At 36.5% G+C, this 24,227-nt stretch overlaps 1 protein-coding gene across 1 annotated transcript in view; it reads left to right on the top strand.

The window, feature by feature from the left end:
- The window catches only part of LOC5571970 (SKI/DACH domain-containing protein 1), a 291,750-nt gene that overhangs the window by 98,865 nt on the left and 168,658 nt on the right, over positions 1 to 24,227 (top strand). The gene's annotated exons all lie outside the window — the stretch shown is intronic.

Below are 24,227 nucleotides of genomic sequence, written 5' to 3'. Positions count from 1 at the left end.
GAGTTTGGATCCAGGTTCTTTTTTTTTGCTCATCAGAGATTTCATAAAGCTTTTTCCCGATGAAATTTATGCGAGAGGATGGTTACTATTTTCACGAGTATCAGCGAGAAATTGGAACCCTGAATGAGGTATTATTACCTACTATCATCGAAGTGTGAAGAACACGGTTAGGCTTCCGAAAATCCCAGGCTTTTGTGTTGAAGCTTCCGAAATTAGGCTTCCTAAATGGGTGCCCATTTAATGGACGATCGAATCCATTACACGTATGATGCCATTGTGGCACTAAGGGCTCTTTTGGCACGGGTTTTCCGCAACGTCAGCATAACTACGGTAGTGGTCTTGGTGGATGGATGGGGAAGCAAGATTCCCATGGAGATGTGTGCTGCACACTGGTCAAAAAAAAAATAAAGTTTGGCCAAAACTAGTTTTATCGTTTTAATAATGTGTATCCTAAAAATTCACCTTCAAGTTGCTTGCGCCACACATTGGTCCAGTTTTGAAAAAAATCATGGCATAACTTGCGCATTCTCAATATTTCACTATTCTTAGCCATTACATGTGTTTTGGAGCATGATTTAGGGTTACACGGTGCTCCCCTGACCGTTCTTATCAGAAAAAAAATCTCCATCAAATCTGAGCTCACCAGTCGTTTTCTATAGCTAAGCTTCATGTCTGGGCAAAATTTCAAAAAAATCGTAGGGCCCGTTTTGAAGTTACGCCCTTTTGATTGTATAAGTCCACAAATTCAAAGGAAATCTGAGGTATTTCAACGGATTTTCATTGGCCGTGATTATCAGAAGAAATAAACCATTAAGATTTGGTTCAAAGTAAGTGTTTTTAGTTATTTGTAACCTCTGGGCAAAGTTTTGAATAAGAAGATCGTCGAAATTTTGAGTTACGCCCTCTTCAATAAGTGATCACCAATTTCAAATAGATTAATTAAGCATTCTAATACCGGTAAGCATGTTCAAATGTTTTCAATGACACATTGCAATTACATGGCTTCAAAGTCTTTCACAATTGTCTGATTTTTCAAAGGCTCAAGCGATATAAGACATTACGGAGCCAATTTTATCATGTAACCAAATTAGTTCTTATTCAACTATATTCTGTATAGTTTGATGGAGCAATGAAATCAGATTATTTAACATGCAATTCAAAGAATACTTTCAGACTTGAGTTTTCGGTTATGAGTAGCAGGGTATGGAATAAAATGAAATTAACGATCTAGAAGGCAACGATACAAAATGGAAAAAAATAATGCAAAGTATTTAATTTCCGTTATTATAATGCAATTTATTGAAATATTGAGTTTGTCTTCACTAATTATAGCAGCGGGTGAGTCTTTACTTCACAGGCAAAGTTAGCGATGGAAAACATGAAAGTTTACAGATAAATCATCATTTTGTGTAGGATTCAAACTCTGTTATGGTTTAGCAGGTGTGTATGGATTAGCAGGTTACCTACACAGCCTCAGAACAATTAAATATTTTCCGGTAACAAAAACTGCAGGTTAAGTTTTCTTTTAATTATAACCCCAAATATCATGAACCTGAAGAGCATAACCTCGAGTTCCAGTTTCTAGAATGGCTTTACTTCGAATTCCATTATCACGGGGCAATGTCATTCAAAGTAAATATAAATTCGGGATAACAGCATTGGTGCGTTTATGGTGATGACTCTTGTGTTAATGACATTCGGGGAAATGAAACTCGTGATTATGGGGTGGAATATTTTCAAGAGAGGTTTGATTTGAGTATTGACTTTTATGGAAGACATGTGAAATTAAGCTCTGCAAGTGCTATGATATTAAAATAAATAAATCCAAGCAATACTGGATGTTTCTTCTTTTCTTAAATGTATTTCAAGTATTGATACTTACTCTTCACGAGTTGGCTTCAGAATGGGTTGATTCATTTATACAATTCTTTCACTATTGTATTCCAGGATCCAGGGCACACAAAAGAATTGATAGTGGTCTAGAGAGCCACAGTTTGGCCAATAGTGCATTACTCAGCAATTGAGGTTTAAGTTCTAGGGCAGTACAAAGTTAGCCAGAATAGCCGAGAGCAGCTAATTTGGTTATAACAAATAACTAATAATAACAAAGACTAATAATAACAATATGAACTTGGCTCCGTAATGCCTTATATCGCTTGAGCCTATGAAAAATTGGTTCATTGTGAAAGATTTTGACGGCATGTGAGTGCAATGTGTCATTGAAAACATTTGAACATGCTTACCGGTATTAGAATGCCTAATTATTCTATTTGAAATTGGTGATTTTAATACTTAAGCGAAGTATGCACTTCAACAGAAAAGTAATTGCCTATCTCGATGCGTGGAGAATTTCTTGCAAGAAATGGTCAAGAAAAGCATTTTTCTTTGATCGCAGTACGCAATTGTAAAGAAATGTCATTTCAAATGGAGCTCACTGTAGAAAATTTCTTGACCATTTCTTCCGCAGAAATTTTTACTTTTCTTGAGCGGAACAGCATACTTAGCTTTACACTTCAAAAAGGGCGTAACTCAAAATTTCGACGATCTTCTTATTCAAAACTTTGCCCAGAGGTTACAAATGACTAAAAACACTTACTTTGAACCAGATTTTGATGGTTTATTTCTTCTGATAATCACGGCCAATGAAAATCCGTTGAAATACCCTGTACCCCCGCTAATTTGAATGGTACCTCATGCAAACCATCGGAATTCATTTTTAACTTGAACATCTAGTCACCCTAGAATCGTGTTTCTCTTTCGCTGTTTTGTTTTGATTTTGTGTTCCGTTTCACAGCGTTTCATTTCACTTTACTCCGTTTCATGAGCTAAATGACGTTTAAACCATTTTTAATCTGAACGACGTGCAAATTAGCGGGGTACAAATTAAAAAGTGTTCTGATTAAATGTGGTCAAACCAACGGGGGTACCCGGTATCTCAGATTTCCCTCTGAATTTGTGGACTTATACAATCAAAAGGGCGTAACTTCAAAACGGGCCCTACGATTTTTTTGAAATTTTGCCCAGCCATGCAGCTTAGCTATAGAAAACGACTGGTGAGTACAGATTTGATGGAGATTTTTTTCTGATAAGAACGGTCAGGGGAGCACCGTGGGTTGAAGACTCTATTTTGGGCATAGTCACAATTTTTGGGTTGTCATAGGGCAAAATTCTAACAACAATGCTGCTTTTCATACGTTTTTTGGCTCTCAACTTTTTCAAACAACTATCGTTTAGGCATCTCTTGGCAAGAAGAATTTTCTTCAATCGATTCCTTAGTCTTGAACGCGCGTTTGAGCAAGATACCTCCGCGGAGAGTGGCGGGGAGCGATTTGTACGGTATAAAGACGCTCTTCTTTAAATATTTGAAGACCTCCAACAATGAGTATTAATTTAATAAGGTTAACGGCACTTGAATATAAATTTGCATACGAAGATGTTGAATCTATATGAGAATGAGTTGTCGACCAGAAAAAAAAATATGTTTTTTCACGGGTTTTGGTGAAATTTGATAAGTTGAGTTTTGGAGGTTTTAGGTTTTTCGACATGTGCACCCATTTAACGTCTGAATATGCAGTAATACATGTTTATTTTTAACTTCTCGTACATATTCTAAACTATCTGATGTAGTAGATGAATGTTTGACTTTGTTTTTAAACTAAAAACTAAGTATGGAAATGGGGTTTTAGCCAGCTCTTTAAAAATCTGGACCAATGTGCGCCACATCAAATTTTAAATTTTTTGGGCCCAAATTTTGAGGTTTCTCTTATTATGTGATTTGAATTCAGAAGTGCACAAGAATTTTGGGTCTTGAGAACTTTGTTTTTCAAGGTAATGACAATATCTTAAAAAAACATTTTTAATAGTTTTGGCCGCCTCTTCATATGGAGACCGACCATTGTGCGCTGGCCGATAGGAGTGTTCACTCTGTATGGACACGTGTTAGATTTTTGTTGCTGACAGTTCTTTGGAGCAGTCAGTGATACCTACGTATAGGGACAGCCCCACTAGCGTATGATTCTTTTGTGCTATTACACATTTTTTGGTGCTCATACGACTGGCCTGAAAAAAAAATCAGGACGAGGTGGCAAGCTGATAAAAGTGGCAAGCCCCGAGGGTAAACGTACCGTCATGACAGCTGGCTCTGGATAACAGGGCTGATGATGAGACGGTGTGGGGGCGGCTATTAAACCATTTTGTGGGCGTTGTATGATATATGGGGTCGGCGAATCATGGCAAGATATGATCTATTTATACGTGGCGCAATGTGCGAACCGTAGGATTGGAGTTTTGTTGTCTGAGCCTCGAGGGACTGCTCGAAAATGCAGACACACCTGATGATTTGCTACATTTGTACCAACCTGTGCTGAAAAGGTATAGTTCTACCCAGCGCAGATTGGAATTCGTGGTTGAATTCCTTTTTTCTTTTTGCTTCTACGTAGCAAGTGGAACCTGGCTTTCTCCATAAATTTAAATGTTGTTCAAACATGTCTACAGTTGTTAGACGAGAAATTTTATATTTTTTAATCGGAGATGTAAATCTTATGCTGTGTTCACTAGGTTGAGAGAAAGTCCCAAGTTAGATTATTTGATCCTGTGTAATATCTGTTGAATAAAATGGAATGCATTGTGACTACCAGATAAATTGAATAAGAGAACGATGCACAGATTCAAATTGTTCTCTATGTAGGTAATCCTCTAGATCATGGGATCCCATACTTTTTGGATGCGCTACCCACCTAACCATCAATCGTAATATTTGCGACCCATCAAAGAAAAACAGCAAGAAATAAGTGTGCATGATATAATAACACCGTGGTTTTAAAGTTTTAGTGTTTTATTCATTTCGTTCCTTAAAATTAGAAAAATATTGAAACGCAAAATGAAGTAGCTCTTACACTCTTATGTAACATTTTTTTAAGTTCGAAGAAAGTTGTTAAACGTGCTATCTTCTCTTCAGGAATACTCTCTAATTGCCAATAATTGAATAATCGATATTGCTGGCAAGGCTCAATCTAAAAAGATTTAGTCAAAGTTTTCAAAATTTCATGATTATGACCGAAGCATTATGATTTCTGAAATAACTTTGAAGATATGAACTGAAATCAAATTATGTATTTGTTTTAAAATTCAGAGTACCGTAAAATGGAGTGAAGTTGATCACTTTTGAGCGATTCTGTTGTATAAATCCTAGTAAAATGCATGTATTACCATCCATATATTATTTTAAACCTCTGGTTGGGCGCTTATCGAATTATACAAACGAAATTTTGATTGAATATTACCATAATTAACAGAAATATTTTACAGAAATAAAAAAATGAGTTTTTTTTATTCCGGGGTTAAGTTACCAACGACTGTGATAGATTTCCTAAAATAAAGGCATGTGCTATTTACTCAATTTGGGGTCACTGAATCTGAATTAGGTCTCAAAAATCTTACTACTTATTGATAAAACGGACAATTTTTGATTTGAATGGTTTGAATTACAGAATACCCCACAGTAAACACCTAACGGTATGCAATTTTCTTTGAAGTTAGCTCACAAAAAGAAAATTTTGTTTCTCTGAAAATGATTTTTTTTATTCAAAACTGGGTTCACAGAACATATTTGGAATATATAAAACTTTTTTTCACAACACAGGGTAGCAAAGCTCAAAGCTTTGAGTCAACCCTTCTCCAGTAGAGTAGAGAATGCAGGACGCTTCGATGCTTACTGACTTTAAAATGGTTTGCTCAATTTTCACCACCTATAAAATTTAAATCTTGTCGCTTCCTTGCGACGCATATCCACCTATTCATTTTCAATCACTTGTATAAAAAAAATAAATTATAGACTCTCATTACCTTCGAGTCACATGACCGCTATGGCCATACCAAAAATAATTTAAAAACAATCACGGTCGATATCCCTAATCAACATCGGTATATTATTGGAACAGTTGATCCAGAAGACATCGAAATAAAAATGTATAAAAACATTGTTCAGCAATAAATGAGCATTAAGAAGGGGTCACACTTTAGCCAAATATTCGAAAAATGGATAAAATATCCGAAATCCGTGTTGAGCTCCGAATGCATTTCAAAGTTCAATCAAATATTTAAAAAAATATCAGGTACAATCATAACTGATGCTTTATCTATACTCATTAGATAGCTGTTTAGAAAATATCCATAGTCAGCCTCCAGAAATATAGGATTGTTTTGAGAAACAAGTTTGCTGTTCCACATAAGAAGAGTATAAATGTCTATGACAGAAGTAGTTAAAAAGGTTCACCGCAAGGTATACCGCTGACGATGGAAAGATATCGAGTTGATAAAAAATGATAAACTTAAAAAAAAAACTCTAAGTTTAATAATTGTGGAAGTGCACATTGAACACTAAACTGAGAAGAAGGCGCTGTCCTAGTGCGGACGAAATGCCAAGAAGAAGGAGAAGAAGACACTCGAATCCAAAGATCCACACTGAAATACCAATACCAAGATTCACACTGTCACCATACGAACCACATCACAGTCCCAGAATCCACTCTGAAATCATAAGATCTACATAAAAATTCCGATATTTGTACTGGAATAAAAGGATCCACACTGAAATATCAAAATCCACACTAGTATCCCTAAATCCACATTGAAATTCTGCGATACCTTCTGTCTTAGTATTGTATGGGATACATGCTTTTGTATTTGATGTCAGAGACCTTATTAGAGTTTTCTTACGGTTTTAAGTAAAACAGCCTTTCACTTTGGATGCAAGTAATCAACTAGCTCGACTGAACGTCGAGAGCGGGGGTCTACCCCGTTTGGCATAATGCCGTATGGCATAATGCCGTTTGGCATACAGTCGTTTGGCATAATAGCTGTTTGGCATAATGCCATTTGGCATAACGGTCGTTTGGCATAATCGCCATTTGACATAATAGCCGTTTGGCATAATTGTGAAAAACATTGAATTTGATCAAATTCCTTCCATTAAGGCCCAAGTAAAAATGGTGCAAAAGTCAAAACTGAAAAAGCAGTTTTCTCTTTTTAAATAGATAAATCGAAGAAAATAAAAACACACAGCTCTTTTTTTGCCAAATAAAAAGGCTGTGTGTTTCTATTTTCATCAATTTGTTGTTTATAAAGGAGAAAACTGCTTTTTCTGTTCTGACTTTTGTGCCATTTTCTCTTGCGCCTTAAGCAATATGAACTGCTCACGATCGTACATTCCGTTGTCAGTTAGTGATAGGACATACTTCTAATCATCATTTTTCAAGGAAACCAATATCCAATAAAGCTCTTTTGGAATTGCATCATACATGACTTCCGGGGTCATTAAGTCCGGGATATTATGGCGCATTTTTAAGGTGAAGATGAATCGAAGCCAAACCTCAAATTTTCAAGAGCACGGATCTGAAGAACCGAACATCCGTTCAGGCTGAAAACTTAATCGATTGATCACTAGCTGGTGGTGACCAATTAATTAAGTTTTCAGCTCAAATGAGTGTTCGGTTCTCTAGATCCGTGCTCTTGAAAATTTGAAGTTTGGCTTTGATTCATCTTCACCTTAACAAAAATATATCCAACGCCTAAGCTATTCCATGTCATTTGAAAAAAAAGGAACATGAAATTTGATGACGCATCTTATGGAACGGCATATTACTGTACCACTGCAGTATCTTCCTTTTTCAAATTATGCCAAACGACCATTATGCCAAATGACTATTATGCCAAACGACTGTTATGCCAAACGACTATTATGCCAAACGACTTTATGCCAAACGACTGTATGCCAAACGGCATTATGCCAAATGGCATTATGCCAAACGGGGTAGACCCCTCTGTCCCAGTGGTGACGTAATGCCAAGAAGAAGTAGTAGTAGCAGTTCTCTTTCAAGAGACTTGGTCATTATTTTATTGCAATTTTCTAAAAGGTATCTGTTTTTAATTGAAGATCTCTAAAATGTCTCTTCTAACAAAAATGGTCTATGAACTCACTTTTTCTAAATTTCAAATTTATAGAGAGAGAGTCCAGAAAACCTTCAGTTACTTTCCCGACTATTCCTCAGGTCCAGATAAAAAAGAGTTCTTTGCAAAGGTCCAAGCCTGTTAGTTCGTTTTTGCGTGCCATCGGAGTGATTTTCTATCACAGTTTTTGCGTGTCGATGCCGAGATTGTAACTTTTGTCGAGGAACTGGTGAGCTCGTTTCATGCTTGTGATAACACAAATTTGTATCATGGCAATATCACACTTATTTAATTGTATTGAACAAAATACTAAGTGGCCTAAATCTGAATGGTTTTTCATTTCTAAATTTTCTGTTTGACATTTCTCTTAATAGTTGTATATAGGAATGTTGTAAATCTAGTTAAAATCTACAATTTTGCCGAAACCCAAATGCCGATAATTTTCAAATCTTGGCAAATTACAAGTTTTTAAGGGTTTTTTTGAAGTGATTTTTCTCAATTTTTAAAAATTAATTTCTCAACAGTTTTTGCCTAATGCCTTTCGAATGACGCTAAAAGAAAAATTGTATCGAACCGACTTCATTCAACGAATTATTTACGGAGCACTTTGCTTCAATACTTGAACAAGCCGATGTGGGCGACAATGAATTACAATCAGCTGCTAGGGACGTACCCTTAGATTTTCTAATTCTAGACTCGTTCACACTGCCCATAACTGCATATTTGTAACATTCGACAAAAGTAGGCATTGAGTACATGGGGTCTGGGTCATTTGGCATAAACCCATTTGCAAGGTGTCCATCCATCCGGGAAAAGCGGGAATTACAAATGACCGGGAGAAATACGGGAAATACCCGGGAAATTCTAGGACACACCAAGAAAAAGCACTATAAATTTTTGCCTGAATGCTAGAGAAATAGTTAACGGTTTCTGGTATAGTTTTTAGCCAAATAATCGTTGGTTTCAAGAGAGAGACAACAATTATTGAGATCCTTGAAAAGTGTTTAGAAGAGTAGTTAGGGATTACTGGCAAGTGTCTTGATGAGATGTCTTTTGAATTTCTATGGCATGTTTTTGATGATATCTTTTCAATAATCCTAAATGGAATCGAGGCGATAACTGATCAGTTACTTGAAAGATTTTTGGAAAAACACTGACAAAAAATCTAGTGCTTTGCAAATAAGATTTTTAGTAGTTTTGTAAAAGAGTTTCGACGATTTTTTCTTGATATTTTGAGCAGATTACTAGCGATTGGAGTAAAACTGAGATTGAAGATTTTCAGAAATTGAGTGGTTTCCCAATGAAATTCTGGACACATTCATTTAGAATGCATTTTGGTGGATTCCTGAAGAAGTTTAGTTTGGGTTACTAACATGACTGATCCGTGATCTATAACCAAGTCCTAGTTTGATCCTTGACAAAATTTTATATGAGTTTATGTAGATTTACAGTGAATTCTTCCTGTCATTCTAAGCATTTTCCTTGTGAAACCTTCAATAAATTCATGGAGAGCTTTTTGATAGATGAATAAATGGCAAGGTCATCTAAGTATTCTTGGAAAGATTTTGTTTATTTCTTGATAACATTCTTGGAAAAATATTTGATTCCTGGTGAGATGCTTATTTGTTATGTCATTATTTTTTGCAAGCAATCAGTCAAATGTTTTTTTTTTTGTGAGGTGCCTATCGCTTACATACACTGTATAATTCCAATTTCTTATGAATTTATATTGGCTGCACGCAATTATCCGTATTTTGTCCATTTCGATTGAAAATAAGTACCTACCTTATTTCTACCATTGCAATTATTTTCTGCGAATTCAAAAGTGAAATGCAATTTTCAATAAAAAAAATTGAATTAATACATTTAAAGAGAATCTCTTACTTAAGGTTACTCTTATTACCTAAGCAAACTTCAAGTTTTGAAACTACATGAAGGTTTGCGTAAAACATCTTTATTGCTGGTCTGTTAGACTTTTAATAACTCTATAATAGATGTTTGTCCAAAACCATTTCAAAATTTAAACGGTTTCTATCCAACTGTATTTTGAAATTCTTCATTTTATTATACTTAGATAGTACCTAAATACAGTCCTAAAAATTTTATGACAACACAAAAAAGTGGCAAATGTTTCAATTAGTTCTGTATTATTTAATATTTGACATTTAAAAGCAAACAGCTGGAGAACCTACAAAATCCTTCTAAACATTAAAGATTAGATTCAAACAATCCTCTTCTCTGTTGAATTCAATATTTACGGTACTGCAATAGTGTTGCTAATATAATCCAACCTTTCACAACTTATAGCATAAACATAAAATGGTGTTCTGATGTTAGGGTCCATTCACATATTTCATAACGCTGAAGGCGGTGGGTGGGTGTCTTCAAGATGTTACAGGTCATACAAAATTCGGAAAATATTCTTACAAAATGCGTTATGAGGGGGTGGGTGGGTGTTTAAAAATTTGTGAATAAATCCTTATTGAACTACATAGAGTTTTGAAAACTTGTTATTTGGAAAAAAAAACTTGTTAAGGTACCGTGGGGCAAGTGGGTAATGGAATTCGCATAGTTGAGATTCTTCCAATTCTAGGGACTTTAAATTGAAACAAATGAGGTTGTGTATATTTTTTAGCTTGACTCCCACCATATATCAGCAGCATGCTGAAATTGATTTTTATGAAAAATGAAAGAAAAAAATACAGAAAAAGTTTTTTTTTAAAATGTTTTTCAGCCCCAATTGGGGCAAGTGTAAATTTTACCGTTTTGAACAATAAATTCAAAAACGAACAGTTAAATTCACGATTATTATTAGCTATAACACTTGTTAAGGCTTCCCAATGAACAATAACATAAGTAACATGTAAACAAAGAAAATGTTATTCTTTTCACTTCATTTTTCTTCTGTTCAGTTATGCTAGTTGAAATGATTCGACAACATTATAACTGCAACATTTCCAATGTTAGGTCTTACATTATAGGACAGCAATTGCATTTCTGCTCTGTAGAATTTCCACCGCTCGTTATTTGTTTTTGAGAAAGTCGGATAACTCTTCGGGAGAAATCAAACGGAATCCTTCAATAACGTATTTGGGGTCTTTTTCATGTGGATAGACCTATACCCCATTTTTATGTTTTGAACTAGGTTTACATAGACATTCCACGAGATTTCCGTGTGTTCTCTAATATTGCAACTTTTCAGTCAACGTCTTCCTTTTAATTGGCTGCCCGAAGTAGACATATTGATATTGTAATGTTTGGCAACATCTTTTAGAGAACTTCCATGATTTCTAATAGCTTTTAACGCTTGATTATAGTGTTTCTTGAATTATCAGCACGCTATGTTTTTCTATGATAATTGCGAATCATGTGTACTTATGGGTACTTAAAGAGAAAACACAAATTCAATCTCTAATGATAAACTTTTCACTTGCCCCATCTGATAAGAAAATTGACGGTGTTTAAATTTAGTTATTTTTAGGTCTTCCGCAACTTTTTTCCACTGAAAATATTGAAATAAGATTGTACGCCGCCAACTTGTTACGGAGTAACAGTTGACAGGTTAACAATTTTTCACTATATTATGCAATAATGGCTGAAAAATCTCAGAAATCTCTTGCCTATCGTAATGTTCTCAATGACCTCAAAGGTTTACGCATGAGTTTAAAACGTTAATTCACATTTTCAGTAAAATATACCAATTGTTTTCACTTACCCCATTTACCCACTTGCCCCGCGGCACCTTATTTGAAAATATGTTTTTGAAAGCCATAGTATATTTTTTCCTTCAAGTCAAATTAAATATTAAAACTTTCTGTTGAACATATTAAAAAATATGAAGTCACAGAACCATGATGTCATCCGGTTCTAAACTTTCGGGCATCCGGGAAAAATCCGGGAATTGGAACACTGATTTAGAATGGACATCCTGCATTTGGCATAAGGTCATTTGGCATAACGCCATTTGGCATAAAGGACCTCTGGCATAACCGCCATTTGGTATAACGGTCATTTGGCATAATTTTGAACTATGTGAAAATAAAGGGTCATTTGGCATAACGAACATTTGGCATAATATCAAACCATCTGACCCTTACTTGTCATTTGGTATAATAATTCAGATACTCCTTTTTTCACATAGCACTGTTGTAATATTACGCAAAAGAATAGGCCTTGTTAAAAAAGAAGGGCAAATTCCTATATAAAAAAAATAGCGCATCACATCGCTATAACAATAACCCTCGAAAGAACACCTTATGTTTGAAAGAAGGGTAAATCTCTAGATAAATATCATGATTAAACAGGATAACAGAAGATGAACTAGGGTGTCAATCAGTGACGCGATATTTCTTAATTTGAAATTGAAAATTGAAAACAAAGTCTTGACTTTGGAAAACAGAAGAAAAAATGCAGCAACATTGCTGCTACAATTATCTTTTCAATAACATCTCGTGTTCAAACGAACCCGATCAACCAGTGCACACTGGTCCAGGAAGCTAAGTTAGGCGGACATGAGGTTTTCGTCTCGATTTATTGATTTTAGAACCATAGTTGCTTCTGAGAATATGTTCAGAACTTTCAGTACTACAAAGTGTACGCATCAACTTTTTTTACCGTGATCGCAAGAGTGACGTATACGCCAACTATTTTATTTTAACGAATCGTGAGTTGGTATGTTCAGCATAGTTGTTGCAAATGATCAGAGTTGCTCAATATCAGTCAGCGTATGACTGATTTACTAAAATTATCAAGATCTGTTGTGAGCTATCAATATTACTTTGATTTGGCAACCAACAGCAGTGATGCGACATCGCTCTCTAGAGCGTAATCTATTCAGAATGAGTGATCACGTGGCAATTCTCCAAGCTAATCATGTTTTTCAGTGACCAACACATAGTTTCAATTCATCTGCAGCATTATCAAAAATATCGTATTGAGAGTTGGCATTTTATTTGCTTAATTTAAAATAAAAGTTAACCCATCAGTGATCATCATAGTCTATCGCTATCAATGCATTGGTGACATGATGTTGATGTGATATAGAATGATCCAAATTGTATCGCAGTCGGCCTGTACAAATCAGCAAATTTTAAGCGTTGATAGTGACAGCGAGCAGCTCTGCAAATGATCATAGAAAAAACTTTGCTGAACAAACTTTTTCTCGGTTTTGCTTAAAAGCCGAGATAATTGAGTATTTGTAATAAAAAATCGTTTATCGCTCTTAAAGCAAAGTATGCACTTCAACAGAAAAGTAATCGCCTATCTCGATGCATGGATAATTTCTTGCAATAAATGCTCAAGAAAAGCATTTTTCTTTAATCGCAGTACGCAGTTGAAAAGAAATGCCAATTCAAATGGAGCTCACTGTAGGAAATTTCTTGACCATTTCTTGGGCAGAAATTTTTACTTTTCTTGAGCGAAACAGCATACTTAGCTTAAGTGTTTTAATTTTTTAGTTTTATTAGCCTACTATGTTCAACAAAGTTTTTATACTTATCATTTGCTACATCTTTGCTGAACATAACTATGGTATATTTCTTATGGTTTTCATGTTATTTGAGATTTTCATCTTAAAATTTAATATTTTGTATGCCTTGTTTCTCAATCATGAGCACCTGAAAAAATAAATCTTTCCACCTAATGATTTTTGTATTCGAGCACCTCTAATCAAAATTAAGAGAAGATGACATTTTTCCATCTTGTTTAACCTTCCAGTCGTCGCACGGTTTGCCACCGTCAGAACCACCGCGCTGCTATTGTGAACGAAAAGCGAAGTTTTTTCAGCAGTGTTGTACAAAATACAACAGCGCGACGACTGAAGTGTTAAAATCGTTTTTACTAATAGACGATATGAGATAAATCCATATTTATTGAATACTAGTGGTCCCGGCAAACTTCGTCTTGCCATCAAGTAGGCTGATGAAAACCGGTACGAATCATCCCATAAAATGACAGTTCCGTTCACTGTCGTTTTTCCGGCTTTCCCGGTGAATGTCCTGGAACTTTTATACACACAAACACGTTGGAACCCTTGACAAACAAAATGGAGAAAGAATCATCCAAATCCGCTAACCCGTTCGTAAGCCATTTCGTGACATACAAACACCATTCCATTTTTATTTATATATAGATTCACACATGCTCAACTCACAAAAGTCATGGCTATCTGAGCACATCAAATCAAAGCTAAAACGTGTATTTATATATAAAGAAAAACTACATCGTTTTTCAGTTGTTTTCGATTAACTTGCAAGCTTCTGAAAGTAATTCATCATATTTTCCTCTACCGGTATTTCGTATATTGCGAGATCATCGGGTAGGAATTCAACAAAAGTCTATAAAATACATCTACAAAGTTTACAGTCCGATTGAATTCGGTGGCATAATTTAACCGGAATCTTCTGATGGATTTACCGCATACCGGACATACCGCATTTATTGTGCTTCTTCGGCGGCTTGCCGAAGAAGAGTATAAATAAATTATTATAAAACAGATTCAGCTGTTACTAAATAAAACAAAATGCTAAAATCTTTAATTTAAGTATGTGCAGAAAATATATTGAAATTATGCCAAATGACCCCCATCTTTCACTTAGTTAAAAATTATGCCAAATGTCCGTTATGCCAAATGACTGTTATGCCAAATGTCCTTTATGCCAAATGGCGTTATGCCAAATGGCCCGCTCCTGAGTAAATGGCATACCAAGTGTGCATTTTATGGCAGTATGGGAGGAAACTAAAATTTCTAAAAATTACCAGGAACTCAAAAGTGCTTATTTGAGGCTGAAATTTTGTACAACTCATATCGCATACTAGGTGAATTTTCAGAAGATAATTCTGATAGAAATTTCATTGCTATGACATTACGAGGGTCATTTATAATCTTAATGTGACTGTTATGCGGTTATAATTACCAATGTGCCAAAACAACTTGGTATTTTTTTCGAATTTTCTAGAACAATCTCACAGATTTCAGTAAGTTGATCGAAAGTATTTACCATTTGATGACTCTCCATGGTATTAACTCCATTTTGTCAAAAATTTCGAATGTGACTGTTCTGCAGTTATGGGCAGCACAGTAACTGAGGATGATGTTATATCAGCATCGCAGAAGTTGAAGCATTCGTTCTCACCTGGTCCAGATGGGCATACCAGTTGTGGTATGTCGTCGTTGCGCAGCTGCCTTAGCTAAGCTTCTTGTCGTCATTTTTAATCTCTCCTTTGATCAAGGAAAATTTCCTGCGCTGTGGAGACAATATTTCATGCTCTCGGTTTTCAAAGTTGGAGATCGTCGATACATCAAAAACTACAGAGGTATAACGAGGATCTCAGCAGCATCCAAGTTGTTTGAAATCTTGCTAAGGCAAGCTGGCAACAGCACGGATTCATTCCCGGTAGATCGATTGTCATCAATTTGTTGGCCTTTACTACTACCTGCGTCACGGCGATTGAACAGAATACTCAAGCTGATGTTGTCTATACTGGTGAACTAGCCAGACAAGGACAGTAAACTATTCAAACAAGGACAGTAAATCGCGCAGCTATCCATGCGCATCACCCCGTTAACTCCAATTCTTTCCCAAGTGTAGGATCTTAGTAGTCCATGATGTTAGTAGCTTGACAAGAGACTCTAGTAAATAAATCATTATAAGTTACATCACCAAACAAACCAGTCTCGTCTCTACACCAAGAACCTGGCGTTTCCTCTCGACAACCGCCCTTGAAAAGACGCCGTGATGACGGTTCGGTTTCCAACAAACCTCTAAGTCAATTAATTCACTTTGAATTCTGTCGCAAAATTCTAGAGGGTGCAGACAACCTTGAAGGACTCTTTCGCGACATATCCTCAGATTGTCCAAAAAATCTTCTAAGAGAATCTACTTTTAAGTTTCTCTATCGAGATTCTGCTCAGAGGATTCAAACATTAATCAGAAAAATCTTTTAAGGTTTAAGGCTGGTTTGCTACTGACAAGAAAAGGAATCGCCTATCTCGATGCGTGGAAAATTTCTTCCAAGAAATGGTCAAGAAAATCACATTTTTCTGATCGCAGTACGCAGTTGAGAAGAAATGTCACTTCAAAGGGGGCTCTTTGTAGGAAATTTCTTGACCCATTCAGTCAAAGAATTTCTTTACTTTTCTTGAGCGAAACAGCATACTTAGCTTTATCGAGGAAAAGCTTCAAGAACTCTGCTAGTGATTTTTCCACAGTTTTCTTTGGAATACTTTTAGTAACTCCTGCATGTATCTCTCCAGAATTTGCTCCAAGAAATGCATGAGCACTCCAATACTACTTTAGGTAATTTCCACGGGGTTCAAAATCTGTTCCACTTAGAATTGGCAACTTCTTTTAAATTATAGTGGTGCCTCTAGTTGCCATAGAGCAAACTTATTACAGGCTTTTGTTCCGGAATAGTTTTATTCATGATATAAATTTCATAGAGATTTTGCAAAAGTTGTCGAAGATGGAACGCGTAAGATGTGAGAAAATTTTTCACAATTACGTAGAAAACCTAACATAGTCGGGAGAAATGATTGCAAAAATTCTTTAGATTTCAAACTCCGTATCAATAAGATGATGCAATTTACAGAACTGCTGTTGCTTACAAATTAGCATTTGTGCTAAAGGTCCATTTCACATAAGGACGTTTAGCATAACAGACGCTTCGCATAAACCATACAAGAGCAATTAACAGAAGGCATATAACTCTCATTATGCGGAATTTCTATTATGCCAAACGTCCTTATGCGAAAAGTCATTATGTGAAATATCCCACCCTCGTTTTCATTCGGACAACTGAGCATCTATGTTGTAGCTACACTACAAGTCCCCTTCGTAGAAAATAGAACATCAAACGCATGTAAAGATCCGCATCAAAATTTAAAATTAATGTCGAATACCAAAAAAAGGAAAATCTGTGATTCAGCTTTAACTGCACAGACGACATCTTAACTAATGAAGGCATCCGAGTGTTTCATTTATAAAGGTCGATACAGATACAGATAGGTACATCGTTTGATTATTTGATATAATAACTTTCCTCAAATGCATGTTGAAGTATTCATTTAAATTTAAAATTTAGTTTTATGTAGGCATTTATTTAAATTCTACAACATAAGATCAATTGAAGCTACCCCAAAAATTTACAAGAGTATAAATCTTGATACAGTGTTTTGAGCTGAAAATGTGTTAAATTGGCCGGGTCTACCCCGTATGGCATAATGCCATTTGGCATAATGCCGTTTGGCATACAGTCGTTTGGCATAAAGCCGTTTGGCATAATAGTCGTTTGGCATAACAGTTGTTTGGCATAATAGTCGTTTGGCATAATGGTCGTTTGGCATAATTTGAAAAAGAAAATTCTGCAATGGTATACTGCCCATAAACGCATGTCAGTCCCATGTTTGCTGGATTTCCTATTCACATGGGACAATTATGCGTTTATGGGCAGTATAGTAATATCCAGGGCCATAAGATGCGTCATAAAACATTATGTTCCTTCTTTTTTCAAATAACATGACATAACTCAGGCGTTGGACACTATTTGTTAAAAAAATGCGCTATAATATCTCGTACATAATGGCCCCGGAAGTCATGTATGATGCAATTATAAAAGAGTTTCATTATATGTTGGTTTCCTTTTAAAAATGAAGATTTTATGTATGTCCTATTAATAACTGACAGCAGAATGTGCGATCACGAGCAGTTTATCAAAACCTCCTTTGCCTAATGGAACGAATTTGATTAAATGCAATGCTATTTACAATTATGCCAAACGGCTATTATGCCAAATGGCGATTATGCCAAACGACCGTTATGCCAAATGGCATTATGCCAAACAGCTATTATGCCAAACGACTGTATGCCAAACGACTGTATGCCAAACGGCATTATGCCATATGGCATTATGCCAAACGGGGTAGACCCGAGAGCGGTATTTATTCAGAGTTTGTATATAATAAATATGTGTTCATAGCACACCACTTCATTCTCATGTGTTTGTATCATAAATAGATAAAGGGGTTCTACTTGTATCTGGTCATTTCATGGACTCCACAATTCTCACCCCAATAAAAGATTCCGAATGCATTTTAATGCACTCAGTTATTTTGATTGCTCACAATATTTCAGATCTAGCAATTCATTTATTATTCAACTCGAATGCGTTTTACGCTTATATCGATTATAGAATTCAAGTAGTTCTTGTCTTATTCTTGTCTAATAGCCGTTTGGACCTTCGTACCACTGGAGATATTACACCTTCGTTTCCGGCCCCTTCTTTCTCGACTTCCAGACCACGACGCTTTCGTGTCGCAACGCCATCTTCTCCATATCCAGGAAAATCTTCCTCATTGGAAATCGAACGGGCACGCTTGTAATTCTTCCTGCATGGAGTCGTCAGGTTTAGCGGTGTTGGCTTCGCTACTGTCTTAGGAATCCTTAAGGTGCAAGAAAAAATGGCACAAAAGTCAGAACTGAACAAGCAGTTTTCTCTTTTTAAAACAACAAATTGAGGAAAATAAAAACACACAGCCTTTTTATTTGGCAAATGAAAGAGCTGTGTGTTTTTATTTTCTTTGATTGGTCTATTTAAAAAGAGAAAACTGCTTTTTCAGTTTTGACTTTTGCACCATTTTTACTTGGGCCTTAATTGTCCTCTGTGGGCCTTTGCCACCACGTTTCCAATTAAGATCTGAAAAACAGTCGGAGAACATGGTCTTACAAATTTAGCCTCTATCCACCTAGTTAAATCCTTTGAATTGTTATATTTATACCATATCGTTTCCCCTGTTTTTAGCTTGAATATAGGATCTACGGTAGCCATGGATCTAGTTCGATTACTCGTCGTCTTTGGATTAACACCAACTTCACTATAGTTAGCATCGTTATTGATTTTTGGTACATTTGCTTTCTTAGGATTTATCAAATCTGTTATAGTTTTAGGTGTATAGTTGAACACTTTTTCCGAAGGGAAACTTCCCTCTTTTGTCAAACAGCTATTTCTGTAGTTAAAAAGATATATATTTATTTGGTCTTCCATTTGTAGGTTCATTACTTCTTTGTCTAACAGGAACTTTAAAAGTACTTCTTTTACTAGTTTTACGGACCTTTCTGCTTGTTCATTGCTTGCCGGATGATATGGTAGGCTTTTCATAACTTTAATTCCCTGTTTCTCCAAAAAGGAAACAAATGCATGAGAATTGAATGGAGGCCCTCCATCAGTAACTACTACGTCTGGTAGACCAAAGCGGACAAACAGAGCAACAAACTTACGAATCACTCTCTCAGCGTCTGTACCGTATTTCATCCAGTCCAACTCTATCCACTTTGAAAAACTATCAACAATTAAGTAGATGAAAAAACCGAATTTAGTACTGTATCATTTAATTCCACTAGAGTTTGTATCCTTTGATAGATACGCGTATTTCGACCTCAACTGTAAGGCCGTCTTCAGTGTCGTGTACTAGACTCGACTAAGTCTTCTTTTTCTTTTTGGCATTACGTTCTCACTGGGACAGAGCATGCCTCTCAGCTTGGTGTTCTTATGTGCACTTCAACAGTTATTAACTGAGAGCTTTCTTTGACAAAGTTGCCATTTTCGCATTCGTATATCGTGTGGCAGGTACGATTATACTCTATGCCCAGGGAGGTCAAGGAAATTTCCATTACGAAAAGATCCTGGACCGACCAGGAATCGAACCCAGACACCTACAGTATGGCTTTGCTTTGTAGCCGCGGACTCTAACCACTCGGCTAAGGAAGGCCCCGTGGATTGCGTTACTACATTGTGAACCCTAGGCTTCTAATTTATATATTGATCTTGAGATTCCAGTGTGATTTGTTGTTTTTCAGTTTGGATCCTGGGACTGTACTGCGGATCGTAATTAGTCAGCGTGAATCTTGCAGTGTGGATATTGGGATTCCAGTGTGAACCCTGGTGTTCCAGTTTGAATCCTGGGATTATAACGTGTATTGTGGATTTCCAGTGTGGAACCTGAGATTTTAGTAATGATATTGAGATTCCAGTGTACACCTTGGCATTCCAGTGTGGATATTGCGATTTCAGTGTGGATTGGAGCATGGATCCTTGGTTTCCATGAAATCTGGGATTCCACTGCGGATGCTAGGATTGCGGTGTGAATTCCCAGACTCCAGTGTAGATCCTGGGATTTCAGTATGGGTACTAGATTTCCGGTGTGGGTCCTAGAATTTCAGTGTGGATGTTGGGTTACCAATTGAGTCTCCAGAGTGGATTCTTGGATTCACTGTATGGATCGGATTCGACAGTATGGATTTTGAGATTCCAAAGAGTATTCGACTCGACTTTTTTGCGCTTTTTCGGTTACACAGCAGTATTTTTCCACCTTACAATGTTTTCTATTGTAACTAATGAATATGTTAAGTAGTGGTTGCTGTTACTTACTTGTAACAATGTGTGCTGCTTGGGTCTGGTATGCTAGTGTGGATTCTGTTATTCCAGTGAGGATTCTGGCATTCCAGTGCGAATGGAAATCCAAGGAGTCCTGTTAGAATCCCGGGCTTTCAGTGAAAATTTTAAGGGAATCCTGTGAGATTTATGTTGAAATACTGTGCAAATGTTGAGGAAATACTACGTAAAAAGTAAGCAAATTGTGTAAAAAACATTGGGATTCCAAATCTCGTTAATAAAGATAATAATAATAACATTGGGATTCTTGTGAATGTCATGTGGGAATCTTCCGGAAATTCTGAGAGGACCCGGCGTGAGTTCGAAGTGTATCCTGTGAGAGATATGTGCCAAACAATTTGAATTCCTAGGAGAATCCTGTGAAAATCATGAGCGGGTGAATCATGTAAGAATCTAATAAGAGTCATGAGAGAATTCTCTGACAACCTTGTGTGAAATACTACAGGAATAGTCATATGGGAATCCCGTGATGATTCTATGGGCATCCTGGGGAAATTCCAATGAAAATTCTGGGGTTATCTGAGGAATATACTTAAATTCCTATTGAATTTGGTTTTCATTAATTTCAAATCTATCTATAAATAACTTGTCACTTTTTAATACGTCATAGCGCCTTCAAACATTTGCGAAAAAATAAGTCTTCTTATTTTTTCACTATTTTGCGATCGTATAACCCACTGTGTTCTGTAAAAGAAATTGACCGTAGATTTCCATATATATGACGGTTTTTCCATACTAAACTGGCTCTTAAACAAAAAAGTTGTAAAACTCAACGGGGCACCCCCTAGATATGAGCCTTAGGGTAAGAAAAACGCTCTCTCAAAATTTCAACTCAATTGGTTGCTTCACCAGCTGGCGCATTCGATTTGAAGTTTGTATGGGATATTCATTTCAAATATATTGAGCATTGACCCAATGTCACTGTTTCGTTCCGTATACTAATTGTTCGCGTTCAAATAAGCCCAGAATGACAAATACACTAGTTGATACCCAAATGAACATAATTGCAGAAGGTTGTAACTGGATTTAATCTCATTTTCATTACTCTTTCAGTTGTTGAAAGTTAGGCTTAGATCAGCACTCCCGTACAGTCACTTATATGCATGCGACATGTGCCTCAGCTCGCCCAGCGTCATAGGTGGCTATGATGCGATTAGTGGCTACCTCCAAGCTATGTTGAAGAAATACAAGCAGTGTTGCATGATATACTTCAGATAGTTAAAACACCAACTTTATTAATTTTGATCATGGTACAATCTTCTACAATATTCTTCGCTATTACATCAAGTAGTGTTTTTGACATTCTGGGTTCAATTGAACGCGATCATCAATTTTCCTGAACCAAACAGTACATGATGGGCTGTTGCTCATAAGTTTGAGCTGAAAATCCCATATTAACTTCAATTCAAATGCGCCAGCTCATGGAACGACCAAATGAGCTGAATTTTTCAGAAAGGCTTTGTCTAACCCCAAGAAATAATCCTGGGGGGTGCCCCGTGGAATCATACAACTTTATTTTTCTCCCATACTGAGCTGGGCTAGTCTATTGCATACTCTTACCATATTGCGATACTCCAGAAAGAATCAGGTGATCAGGTACTAAGAATGTAAAATAATTCGTACGTTAATAGGCTACTAACGGTTTCAGACGGTTTATTTTGGTTACTATTCCATGATTGATCGGAACTGGTAAAAACTGCACTTTCAAATGAATATTCTCGAAGTGTACTTTTTGCCAGATTTTGATCAATGACGGAGTCATTACAGTCAGTTGAGATGGGGAGGGTGTAATGTGTAATGATTGTTGCTTCTAGAAATCGAGAATACCCCTGCATCTCCACAATCACCACGAAGGAGGTGTTTATTAGTGAGATCTGGGAATCACCTTTGGTTGGTGGTGCCACAGGATGCGATCCATGGATAAGGAGAAAGAATACGGCTTTTACTTACATTGAAAAAGAACTTCGCCATTCATAATGTCTAACTATTCAAAGGTTAGGGGCTGTCCATTAATTATGTAAGGGTTTATGGGGGGAGGGTGGTTTTGAAATTTCTTACGCGCCATACAATTTATTTTTAATTTTCATACAAAAAACCTTATCATGGGGAGAGGGGGGTTGAAAAACCCCGAAAATTGTCTTACGTAATTGATGAATCACCCCTTAGTTTTAGTAATGATAAAAAATATACGTGTGAATCAAAATTATATAAAACTGGAACAATGGTTTGTGATGATGATGATGATGATATAGGCTGCCATCTATTGTAGCAAGGTATCCACCAGTAGCAATGGCCTATTCTAACAAAACAATTTGTTCAAGATTGTATAACTATTCGTATTCAATCATACTCCTGTCTGAAGGGCCCAAAAAGGAATGGCGGACCCGTAAGCAGAGACACTTACGTGAAACCCGCAAGGAAAAAGAATCTCCTTCCAAAAGTAAGTTCACACGAACAGTCGTACAATCAAGCCCTTGCTTGTCAGAAAGACCCAAAAGATGGGAAGAAGAAATGTTAGTGATAGGAAGTTGACAGTTTCACTCTTCCTATCCATCTCGCTTCAATCGGATGCCCTGATGGTCCCACCCAACCCAAAATGCATATAACATTGGAAATATAATCAAATAACACAATTCATCATGAAAAGATCTCACCGTTTTTTTTTATCCTTGTAGTATTTTGAAGCTGGTCGTCGCAACGATGTCGTCGAACTATTTCACCATTAGCTATAAAGTATCATTTATGCGAAACTGTTCAAAAACCGAGAAAAAAAACAACTTCTACTCCTCCGATAAAGCGATACGAAAATCAAATCCACTTGTTGGGCTTCTCAAACTGCACTGCCCGAAAACCGAAAAAAAACTTCCTTCCAACGAACCGAAAGCCAAAATAAAACACTTCTGCTATGCGGAAACTGTACCCGCTTGCCGGGCTGCTCCAAATGAAGATCGAACGGTAGAGTTGCCAAAATCGAACGGGCACTGTATTAAATTTGCAACACTCCAATTGAAGACCACTGTACATGCCCAGTTTTCTAATCGTACCGTCATCTTGCTCATACCCGCTTCTCTTTCCCGCTTCCGAACGATCACTTTAATCGCTTTAATCAGTTGGTGTGGGTAAGACTCGCAAGCAAAAATTCTCCACACATTCACCTCTCTCACCACACCACGTCCACCCGTCCTACCTTTCACTACCACTACTACTAAGACCGCGTTCACTCATACACTAATCGCTTCCCCCGCGCATGCTGTCGCCAATCATTTTTTTTTCACATCAATTCCACTTTTTTAAATTCTAAATTTTTAACTTTTAATCCATTTTCCAACTGAAATTTAACTTGCACTCGCGACTTTGCTCTTTTCTACGTTCGGATTTGTATTTTTCGTCGATTTTACTTTGATATTTCCACATTTTTTCATTATTTGAGTACCACGTTAAAAATGCACAACCTTCCCTCAGCCAGTGCTCTTTTAGTCCTAAAACTGGAACAATGGTTTGTAGTGACAAACAATCCATAGTTTGTTTGAAAGTTACATAACGATAGCGTTTCTATGATATAAATGTGTGTTATCAAAAGCATGAAACAAGCTCATTAGTGTTCATCCTCGACTGAAAACGAACAAAGTAATGTCCCGATTTTGTCAGCCCCATGCTGCATTTGGGGTTGACAAAATCGGGGAAGAGCTAAAATCGGGATTTTTTTTTTCGACAGGTTAAAAGTTTTATATTAACTTGAGAGATTAGTTTTATGATTTTGTTAATATAAACATTGTTTTTTTTTACTTCCGATTTCTACGTACCGTAGTCCAAGGTAACATTGATCAGTTTCT

Source organism: Aedes aegypti, chromosome 3, assembly GCF_002204515.2.
Source record: "Aedes aegypti strain LVP_AGWG chromosome 3, AaegL5.0 Primary Assembly, whole genome shotgun sequence".
In the NCBI taxonomy this organism is placed as follows: domain Eukaryota; kingdom Metazoa; phylum Arthropoda; class Insecta; order Diptera; family Culicidae; genus Aedes; species Aedes aegypti.
This window is presented reverse-complemented; position numbering and strand designations above follow the sequence as displayed.